At 42.8% G+C, this 12,250-nt stretch overlaps 1 pseudogene across 1 annotated transcript; it reads left to right on the top strand.

Annotated features, from left to right (window-relative positions):
* Positions 1–1,776: 1,776 nt before the first annotated feature.
* LOC308519328 (sal-like protein 4) lies at positions 1,777–4,385 on the top strand (annotated as a pseudogene). The gene is made up of 2 exons: positions 1,777–3,611; positions 4,324–4,385. The product of its transcript is annotated as a sal-like protein 4 (transcript).
* Positions 4,386–12,250: the final 7,865 nt, after the last annotated feature.

Genomic DNA, 12,250 nt, shown 5'->3' with positions numbered 1-12,250 from the left:
AATTAAGAAACAGGAGGACAGCTTAAGGGAGCTGTGGGACAATGTGAAATGTAACAATATTAGAATAGTAGGTGTGCCAGAAGAGGCAGAAAGGGAGAAAGGAATAGAGAAGGTGTTTGAAGAAATAATGGTAGAAAACTTCCCTAATCTGGTAAAGGAAAAAGTCATGCAAGTTCAGGAGGCACAGAGAATCCCAAACAAGAAGAATCCAAACAGACCCAGGCCCAGACACATCATAATTAAAGTGCCAAGAATTAAAGACAAAGAGAGAATCTTAAAGGCAGCAAGAGAAAAGAAAACTATTACCTACAAAGGAGCTTCCTTAAGGCTGACACCTGATTTCTCATCAGAAACTCTACAGGCCAGAAGGGAATGGCCAGAAGCACTCAAGGTAATGGAAAGCAAAGATCTGAGACAAAGATTACTATATCCAGCAAGGCCATCATTCAAAATAGATGGTCAAATAAAGAGCTTCTCAGACAAAAAAAAAAAAAAAAAGGCTAAAGTAGTTCATCACCACCAAGTCAGCATTAAAAGAACTGCTAAAAGGATTCCTTAAGGGATTGCTGAGAAGAAGAAACAGAGAGAGAAATCTAGCTATAAAGAATTAAAATGGTTACAAATAATTACCTCTCAATAACAACCCTAATGTAAATGGATTAAATGCTCCAATCAAAAGGTGTAGGGTAGCTGAATCGATACAAAAACATGACCCAACTATATGCTGTCTAAAAGAGACCCACCTTGAAACAAAAGACACACACAGGATGAAAGTTAAGGGATGGAAAACAATTTTCCATGCAAATAGAAAAGAAAAGAAAGCTGGAGTAGCAATACTCATATCCCACAAAATAGACTTTAAAATGAAGGCCATCATAGGTGATAACAAAGGTCACTACATAATAATAAAGGGATCGATCCAACAAGAGGATATAACCCTGGTAAACATTATGCACCCAATATAGGTGCACCTAAATATATTTTTTAAAAAAATTCCTAGAGGACTTTAACAGAGAGATTGACAATAATACAGTCATAGTAGGGGATTTTAACACCCCTCTGACTTCCCTGGACAGATCTTCCAGACAAAAACATAACAAGGAAACAGAGACTCTAAAGGACACACTGGATCAGATGGATTCAATAGACATTTATAGAACACTTCACCCCCAACACAGCAGAATATACATTCTTCTCAAGTGCACATGGATCATTTACAAAGATAGACCACATGTTAGGACACAAAACAAGTCTCTACAAGGTCAAGAAGATTAAAATCATATCAAGCATCTTCTCAGATCACAGTGGAATGAAATTAGAAATCAACTACAGTAAAAACACCCAAAAATATTCAAAAACATGAAAGCTAAATCACATTATTAAACAAAGAATGGGTTAACAATGAGATCAAGAAAGAAATCAAAAACTTCCTGGAAACAAATGAAAATGAACACACAACAACACAAAATCTCTAGGACACAGCAAAAGCAGTCCTGAGGGGGAAGTTCATAGCACTACAAGCATACCGTAAAAAACAAAACAAAAAATCAGCAATAAACTATTTAACCCTACAACTTAAAGAACTAGAAAGAGAACAGAAGAAAAGCCCAGAGTAAGGAGAAGGAAGGAAATAATAAAGATTAGAGCAGAAATAAATAACATAAATTACTGGGACATGCGCGTTCTGGCCAGAGGCGGGTAAATTTCCCCAATCCGGGAACTGGCTGCGGAGCGGATGAGTCCCCTCGGTACTGCAGGCATCCCCATCCTAGCACCATGCCGAGGCGCAAGCAGGCGAAGCCCCAGCACATCAACACCGAGGAGGACCAGGGCACAGAGCCGCCGCCCCAGATGGCCCAGGGTTCGGGACCCCAACAGCGCCGGCGGCGGGGGAGCCGGGTGCTTCAGTGAACTACCCGGGGACTGGTGATGACATGAATGGGGGCGGAGAGACAGTAAAGAGACCTCATCAGGAGGAGACTCACATCTGTGAGAAATGCTGCGGAGAGTTCTTCAGTGTCTCTGAGTTCTTAGAACATAAGAAAAATTTCACTAAACACCCACCTGTCCTCATCATGAACGACAGCAAGGGGCCGATGCCTTCCGAAGACTTCTCTGGGGCTGGGCTGAGCCACCCGCCACGCAGTCCAAGCATTAAGGACAGTCACAGGGAGAATGGCAGCAGCTCAGGGGACATGAAGGAGAAGCCAGGGGCGGAGTCTGTCCTGTACTTAAAGATGGAGCCTCCCTGCCACCCACAGCCCAGGACTTAAGCTATTTACCCAAAGGCAAAGTGGCCAACACTAAGGTCACTCTTCAAGCACTACGGGGCACCAAGGTGGCAGTGAATCAGTGGAGTGCAGAGGCGCTGCCCAACCCCCCTGCCTGGGGCCAACAGCACCCCATGGGTCCTGGAGCAGATCCTGTGTCTGCAGCAGCAGCAGCTACAGCAGATCCAGCTCACCGAGCAGATCTGAGTCCAGGTGAACATGTGGGCCGCCCATGCCCTCCACTCCGGCGCAGCGGGAGCAGACACCCTGAAGACCTTGGGCAGCCACGTGTCCCAGCAGGTCTCTGCAGCTGTGGCTTTGCACAGCCAGAAAGCTGGAAGCCAAGGTCTGTCCCTGGACACCTTGAAACAAGTCAAGCTACCTCACACAAGCATCCCTTCCACCACCAGCTTGGTGTCCCTGGGGCTGCTGTCCTTCGCCCTGAGGCCAGATGAGACAAGGGTGCTCCCAAACCGCATCCCCGGTGCTTTGCTACCCCCGACCCCAAGCTCTGTGCTCTTCCAGAGCCCTTTCTCACGGTGGCGTTAGACCCGTCTAAGAAAGGGAAAGGGAAGCCACCCAACGTGTCCCCGGTGGATGTCAAACCCAAAGATGAGGCCACTCCTCTACAGGCACAAGTGTCGGAGCAGTCTCCCATCAGCATTTGTCCGAGCCTAGCCAACCTTGTCAAAGTCGAAGTTCCTGGTGCATTTGGACCCACAACCATGTCCCCAGGCATGGCACTTTTGCTGGCGGCCCAGCCACGCCGCCAGGGCAAGCAGCACGCCTGCACGTGGAAGAACTTCTCATCAGCCAGTGCCCTCCAGATTCATGAGCGGACTCACGCTGGGGAGAAGCCTTTCGTGTGTAACATATGTGGGCGAGCTTTCACCACCAAAGGCAACTTGAAGGTTCACTATATGACGAATGGCGCCAACAACAGCTCCGCGCGCCGCGGGAGGAAGCTGGCCATCGAGAACACCATGGCACTTCTAGGAACAGACACAAAGAGGGTCCCAGAGGTGTTTCCCAAGGAAATCATAGCCCCTTCGGTGAACGTGGACCCTGTTGTGTGGAACCAGTACACCACCATGCTCAACAATGGTCTGGCCATGAAGACCAACGAGATCTCGGTGATCCAGAACGGAGGCATCCCGACTCTCCCGGTGTCCCTGGGTGCCAGCTCCATTGTCAGCAACACCGTCTCCAAGATCGATGGCTCCCAGTCGGTTAGCAGCGACGTGGAAAAGCAGGGTGCTGCTGACAGCGTCCCCAAACACCAGTTCCCTCACTTCCTGGAGGAAAACAGATTGTGGTCAGCCAAGCGATGGGAGAGCCCGTGTGAAGGAGAAATGCAGAGTGACCATTTGAACTGGATCTTTTGTTTTTGTCCTCGTTGTTGTTGTTGTTTAAAAACCCATCTCCTCCTGTTTGTTTTATTACTGATGTGCAAATGTTTCCAGTTGTGACCACAATCTCAGGCACGTCCAACAATCACGATGTTGCTATGCTGCTTTGCAAAAACAAAACAAAACACACACACGCACGCACACACTAAAACAAACACAGACTAGCTTTTTTAAAAAAAATTTTGGAAGAAGCGGGTCTTGCAAAGTGGCTTTGTTACTTGAGACAAACTGTATATATGAAGACTTTGTACAAGCTAGAGGAACTATTTCCAAAGATTGTCCCTGTTTCAAGTTGGAACTTACTAAACCATGATGGGAAAGAAACCGCTTAGCCTAACTGGGGAGGGGGAGCTGCATACTTCCCGGACTGTGTGAGGGTAAATGGACTAGGTCTGCCGTCCTTGGTGACCAGCTTTGTATGTCCCTCAACCCTGCACCCATCTTTTGTTTCCTTTTTGAATGTACTTTCCTTTTTATTTTTAACAAAGGTGTGGAATTACAATATTCCTTCCACCTTGGGACGGTAAGTAGGATGCCCTCTAATGGATGATCTTCGTCCCTCGGGAGTCAATGTGTGTGTTGCTGCTTGTTGAAATACAGTTCAGTTGGAGCCCTAAGAGTGCCAATGTCTTCCCTGCTTTCAGATGCCGCCTTCCTGAACACCAGGACAGGCGGGCACCTGAGCAGGGGACCTAAATCAAGGTGACTTGATTTAGTTCACCAGTGCCTACTCTAGCGAAGAAATGAGTCTTTCATTATTGAAGAAACTCATGGAGGGCATGTTTCTGATAAGAGGTTCACATACTGATTTTTATAAAAATTTTGATGTGACTTATGCCAAGTAATTGTGAAGATTCTTTTCCCCCATGAGTACTGCATGAAGGTTACGAAGTTGGAACAGGTGAGTCCTGGGTATGAAAGCTTTAATTTATCTACCTCATTTATTTTTTATTTTTGTAGCTTTAGTCTCTCTTTTCCTATTTTATGACCGCTGAAAGTGTTCCCAGTCCCTGTCTTAAACCTAAGAGTTGATGTATTGGTGGGAGCAGTTGGACCTTCAAGATGTTTTGTGATTTTTTTTAATCCCTTTCTTGCATATATAATAAGCAAATGCTGAAACTTTGCTCTGATGATTTAATGAGGAAAAAGAAGGAAAGACACTGGTTTCTGAGTCTTTCCCCTCAATGTGGAAATGTACATCAAAACGTGTATCAAAAGTTGATCTCTGAGTTATTGCACCTGACTTCAGGATAAAAAAAAATTATTATTTTGGGGAAGATGGCGGCAATATAGGCAGACGCGTCCCAGGTCCTGTCCCGGAGCAAATGGAGAGAGCAGCTGAAACTAATAGCATCCACCCCGAACTGGCGAAATTGCTCAGCTGGTGAGACGGTTTGCAGCCGGGAAGAGCAGAACTCCCCTGGAAAGGTAAAAAAAAAAAACCAGGGTTGTGGGCAGGAAAGTTTGCCAGACCTCTGAGCCCAGAGAGTCGGAGTGAGACCGCGTGGCAGACAGCCGCGTCCCTTGGGACAGGCACAGCCCCTGACGGGGGAAAGGAGAACCGCGGGATTCCTGGCGCCGCCGGGGGAATTGAGAGCTGGGTTCTGTGATCACGGAGGACTGAACCTAAAGGGGGCAGCCTGAAGAGCTGACCAGACCATGCAGTCCCGGTAAGAGAAGAAGCTTACAGAAACCGAGCCTTTCCCGATTCCGCGGCCGGCGTTTGTTTGTTTGTTTTCACTGAATCCTGTTCATGGGACATTTCGGATACAGACACTCACCTGTGCTGAAGAGAGGGAGAGTGTGCGGAGGAGTGGAATCTGGGGAGAGACTGAAGAGAGAGGGGGGCTGGGAGAGGTGGCAGCGAATTGAGTGCTGAGACACCCCTGAGCCCAGGTCTGGGGCAGCCATTCTCTCCGGAGAGTGAGACTCCTCCCCCCAGCCCCCAGGCAAGGAGCACAGCCACACCCAGATTCCACCCTGTAGGAGATCAAGGATTAAAATAACCTGATCAGTCCCTGGGAGTTAACAGGGTCTGGCCTATAGAGGGATTTTCAATCCCAGCAACAACACAGCGCCGGTAACTAACTATTACACAGCCAGCTCTGGGCAGTGAACTTCCACTGGACAGAGAGGCCCTATAGCCTCAGAGGCCAACCCCAGAACACTGCCACCCAGAGGCTGACCCACAAACTGACTCTTTGCTAAACACAAAATAAGGCAGTCTGGGAAACAAATGCGGCTTGCTTTAAAATAAGGACTGTGGTTTACAACACAGAGGAACAGTGTATCGCAGGGAAACCCAACACTCTCCTGAATACCTGGCAGGTCTAAGGCGAGCCACACTGATGAATAGAAGAACCGAAGGACCTTCACTACTGCAATTCTTTTTTTTTCTTTTTTTTTTCTCTTTTTTTTTCTTTTTTCACCTTTTAACTAAGAAACCAATTTTTTTCTTCTTTTTTTTTTCTTTTCTTTTTTTTTTCTTCTTTTTCCATCACCTCATTTTACCCTTTTAACTACTACCTTCTTATTTTTAACCAGTATTATTACTGCTACCATTTTACCATTTTTTAAAGTGCCATTTTATTTTCTCTTTATTTTATTTTGGGATTAGTGTTCTCATTCTATTTTCATCGTTATATTATTGGTTGTTTCTAGTTTGCATTCATCTCCAGGGAGCTGTTGCTGGAATCTGTTGGGATTAATGGCGGTTCTATAGGAGTATTCTCCTCATATTAAAAGTCTCTTCCCCTCTTCCACTTCATTCTCTCTTTTCACTCTTTTCTTTTCTTTTTTTTTTCTTGTCTTTTCTTTTCTCGCTTTTTTTCCCCCCTCCTTTTTCCCAATTTCATTTTTGCACTCCTTTTTTTGGTCCCTACTTTTCTTTTTTTTTTTCTCTTTTATCTTTTTCCCTTCCATCCTCCTTATCCCCTAATTCTCTTAATTCGGGTGGTCACCTTTATTTGGGGTTATTAATATCGTGAATATATTTGTGTATACTGCCGGGTACGTGGTGCCTTATTGTGTTGTATTTTGTGCCTTTAAATCAATGCAGCAGATCGAAGCTACAGCAACCTCCAGAGCACCACACCCTCTGCTGAGGAACAGCAGCTGTATGTGAAGCCTCGCCCCACCAGCCAGAAGAGCCACCTCAGCTGTGAACAGCACACACCAGAGGAGATGCTGCCAACTGAAGAGCAGCTGCTACCGCAACCGCCCGAAGAGCAACCACAGACCAAGGAGTCACTGCCACCAAGGGAGCAACCACTGAACGACTCAACGTCTAGATATGTCAGTGAGATCAAACATGGGTAGACAAAGAAACCCCCAAAGGAAAGAGAAGGAGGACTCTCCAGAAAAGCAGCTAAGTAATACAGAGGCATGCAACATGACAGACAAAGAATTCAGAATAAGGGTCCTAGAGTGCATAAACCGGATGGAGGAAAAATCGACATCCTCTGCAAGAAGCAAGAAGAAACAGATGAAAAAATCGATAACATATGGAAGAAGCTAGAAGAAACAGATGAAAAAATCAACAACTTAAGTAAGACCCAAGAAGAAATGAAGAGTGATATAGCTGCAATGAAAAACTCCATTGAAAGTATCAACAATAGACTAGGAGAAGCGGAGGACCGAATTAGTGAATTAGAAGACAAGGAAGCAAAACACACCCAAAATGTACTGCAATTGGAGAAAAAAATTAAAAGGCAGGAGGAGAGCCTAAGGGAGCTTTGGGACAACATGAAACGAAACAACATACGAATAATAGGGGTACCAGAACAACAGAAGGATGAACAAGGATTAGAAAACCTATTAGAAGAAATAATATCAGAAAACTTCCCTGAGGTGGGGAAGAAAAAAGTCACACAAGCCCAGAGAGTCCCAAACAAGGTGAACCCGAAAAGACCCACACCAAGACACATCATAATTACCATGGCAAATGTTCAGGACAAAGAGAGAATCTTACAAGCTGCAAGAGAGAGACGGAAAGTTACATACAAGGGATCTCCCATTAGATTGTCAAATGATTTCTCAACAGAAACACATCAGGCCAGAAAAGAATGGACAGAAATTTACAAAGTGATGCAAAGCAAAGGACTGAACCCAAGAATACTCTATCCAGCAAGGCTATCATTCAAACTTGAAGGGGAAATAAGAAGCTTCACAGACAAAAAAAGACTAAGGGAGTTTATCACCACCAAGCCAGCAATGCAAGGAATGCTAAAGGGACTGGTATAAAAATAATAAAAAGCTCAGAAAGAAAACAGCCACACACACAAAAAAAGAAATGGCTACAAATAAGTACCTTTCAATAATAACTTTAAATGTAAACGGACTAAATGCTCAAAACAAAAGACATCGAGTGGCTGAATGGATAAAAAAACATGACCCATACATCTGCTGTCTACAAGAAACCCACATCTTTAGAAGGGACTCACACAGACTGAAAGTGAAAGGATGGAAAAATATCTTTCAGGCAAATGGAAAGGAAAAGAAAGCTGGGGTAGCAATACTTATATCGGACAAAATAGACCTCAAAGTGAAGGCCATAACAAGAGATAAGGAAGGCCACTTCATAATACTAAAGGGATCAATTCAACAAGAAGATATAACCCTGGTAAACATATATGCACCCAATGCAGGAGCACCCAAATTCATAAAAAAACTCCTGGAAGATATCAAAGGAGAGATCAACAGCAATACAATCATAGTAGGGGACTTTAATACACCATTGACATCACTGGATAAGTCCTCTAGACAAACAATCAGCAAAGATACAGCAATCCTAAATGACTCACTAGATCAGATGGACTTAATAGACATCTTCAGAACACTTCACCCCAGTGCCACGGAATATACATTCTACTCCAGTGCTCATGACACATATTCAAAAATAGATCATATATTGGGTCACAAGCAAAGTATCCCCAAATTCAAGAAGATTGAAATCATAAAAAGCATCTTCTCAGACCACGATGGCATATTATTAGAAATAAACTACAATAAAAACAACCCAAAATACTCAAACACCTGGAAGCTGAATAGCATGCTATTAAATATTGATTGGATTACCAATGAAATCAAAGAAGAAATTCAAAACATCCTGGAAACTAATGACAATGAAAACACAACAATCCAAAACCTATGGGACACAATGAAAGCAGTCCTGAGAGGGAAGTTTATAGCTCTACAGGCCTATCTCAAAAAAACAAGAAAAAATGGTAGTAAATCAGCTAACTCTACAACTCAAAGAATTAGAAAGAGAGCAACAAGAAAAGCCCAGAGTGAGCAGAAGGAAGGAGATAATAAAGATTAGAGCAGAAATAAATGACATAGAGACCAAAAAAACAATACAGAAAATCAATGAAACCAAGAGCTGGTTCTTTGAAAGGATAAACAAGATTGACAAACCTCTAGCCAGACTCACCAAGAAGCAAAGAGAGAGGACCCAAATAAACAAAATCAGAAACGATAGAGGCGAAATAACAACAGACCCCACAGAAATACAAATGATTGTTAAAAAATACTATGGTCAGCTCTACTCCAACAAACTAGACAACCTGGAGGAAATGGACAAATTCCTAGAAAAATACAACATTCCAAAACTCAATCAGGAAGAATCTAAAAATCTCAACAGGCCAATAACTATGGAAGAAATTGAAGCAGTCATCAAAAAGCTTCCAGCACACAAAAGCCCAGGACCAGACGGCTTCACAGGGGAGTTTTACCAAACATTCAAGGAAGAACTAAAACCTATCCTCCTCAGACTACTACAAAAAATTCAAGAGGAAGGAACACTTCCAAGCTCATTCTATGAAGCCAGCATCACCCTAATACCAAAACCAGGTAAAGACAACACAATGAAAGAGAATTACAGGCCAATATCCCTCATAAACATAGATGCCAAAATCCTCAACAAAATCTTAGCAAATCGGATCCAGCAGTACATCAGAAAGATCTTACACCATGACCAGGTAGGATTTATCCCAGGGATGCAAGGATGGTACAATATCCGCAAATCAATAAACGTGATACATCACATAAACAAACTGAAAGAAAAAAACCACATGGTCATATCAATTGATGCAGAAAAAGCATTTGACAAAATTCAACACCCATTTTTGATAAAAACTCTCAGCAAGGTGGGAGTAGATGGATCATACCTCAACATAATAAAAGCCATATATGACAGGCACACAGCCAACATCATACTCAATGGACAAAAACTAACACCATTTCCCCTAAGAACAGGAACAAGACAGGGATGCCCCCTCTCACCACTCCTGTTCAACATAGTACTGGAAGTGTTAGCCATTGCAATTCGGCAAGAAGAAGAAATAAAAGGCATCCAAATTGGAAAAGAGGAAGTAAAACTGTCCTTATTTGCAGATGACATGATATTATACTTAAAAAACTCTAAACACTCCATCAAAAAACTATTAGACTTAATAAAAGAATTTGGCAATGTAGCAGGATACAAAATTAACCCCAAGAAATCTGAGGCATTTCTATACACCAATAGTGAACTTTCAGAAAGAGAGATTATAAAAACAATCCCGTTTACCATCGCACCAAAAACATTAAGCTACCTAGGAATAAACTTAACTAAAGAGTTAAAGACCTCTACTCAGAAAACTACAGGACGTTGAAAAAACAGATAGAGGAAGACATAAACAGATGGAAGAACATACCGTGTTCATGGATTGGTAGAATCAACATCATTAAAATGTCCATACTACCCAAAGCAATCTATAAATTCAACGCACTTCCCATTAAAATACCAACAGCATACGTCACAGATCCAGAACGAACTCTCCAAAAATTCATCTGGAATAAAAAAAGACCCTGAATAGCTGCAGCAATCCTGAAAAAGAACAAAGTAGGTGGGATCTCAATACCAGATATCAAGTTGTATTACAAAGCCACTGTTCTCAAAACAGCCTGGTACTGGCACAAGAATAGGCATATAGATCAATGGAATAGAATAGAGAGCCCAGAAATCGGCCCGAACCAATATGCTCAATTAATATTTGACAAAGGAGGCAAGAACATTCAATGGAGCCAAGATAGTCTCTTCAATAAATGGTGTTGGGAAAATTGGACAGATATATGCAAGAAAATGAAACTAGACCACCAACTTACTCCATACACAAAAATAAACTCATAATGGATAAAGGACTTAAATGTACGACAGGAAACCATAAAAATTCTAGAAGAATCCAGAGGCAACAAAATCTCAGACATATGCCGAAGCAATTTCTTCACTGATACAGCTCCTAGGGCACTTGAAACTAAAGAGAATATGAACAAATGGGACTACATCAAAATAAAAAGCTTCTGCACAGCAAAAGAAACCATCAACAAAACAACGAGAAAACCCACTGTGTGGGAAAACATATTTGCCAATGTCATATCTGATAAGGGCCTAATCTCCAAAGTTTATAGGGAACTCATACAACTTAACAAAAGGAAGATAAACAATCCAATCAAAAAATGGGCAAAGGACCTAAATAGACACCTTTCAAAAGAGGACATTCAGAAAGCCAAGAGACATATGAAAACATGCTCAAAGTCACTAATCATCCAAGAGATGCAAATCAAAACAACAATGAGGTACCATCTCACACCTGTCAGACTGGCTATCATCAACAAATCAACAAACGACAAGTGCTGGAGAGGATGTGGAGAAAAAGGAACACTTGTGCACTGCTGGTGGGAAGGCAGACTGGTGCAGCCACTATGGAAGACAGTATGGCGTTTCCTTAAAAAACTGAAAATGGAACTCCCATTTGACCCTGTGATCCCACTTCTAGGAATATATCCCAAGAAACTAGAAACACCAATCAGGAAGGACATATGCACCCCTATGTTCATAGCAGCACAATTCACCATAGCTAAGATCTGGAAACAGCCTAAGTGCCCATCAGTAGATGAATGGATTAGAAAACTGTGGTACATCTACACGATGGAATACTATGCTGCTCTAAAAAGGAAGGAACTCTTACCATTTGCAACATCATGGATGGAACTGGAGAGCATTATGCTAAGTGAAATAAGCCAGTCAATGAAGGAAAAATACCACATGATCTCACTCATTCATGGATAATAGAGACCATTATAAACTTTTGAACAATAATAGATACAGAGGCAGAGCTGCCTCAAACAGATTGTCAAACTGCAGCGGGAAGGCCGGGGAGGGTTGGGGGGCAGGAGGTAGGGGGGTAAGAGATGACTTGTATGCATGCATATAAGTATAACCAATGGACATAAGACACTGGGGGATAGGGGAAGCTAGGGGACTGTCTAGGGCGGGGGGATAAAATGGACACATATGTAATACCCTTTGTAATACTTTAAGCAATAAAAAAAAATTATTATTTTTTTGCCAAGTTGTGCCTTTCCTTCTGAAATTGTAAATGAACACAATACTGGGACCTGTTTACACTGTGAAGTGGATATTGTTACAGAGGACATGCCAGAGGCTTTCTCACTGTTACGCCTTGTGAATGTGCGATCTACAGAGAAAACCTTGTAGTTTTACGTGCTGATGCTGACTGTTGGAAAATA

Source organism: Myotis nattereri, assembly GCF_964212035.1.
Source record: "Myotis nattereri genome assembly, chromosome: 5".
Lineage (NCBI taxonomy): Eukaryota > Metazoa > Chordata > Mammalia > Chiroptera > Vespertilionidae > Myotis > Myotis nattereri.
The sequence above is the reverse complement of the archived record's forward strand: the minus strand, read 5'-3'. Positions and strand labels throughout refer to the sequence as shown.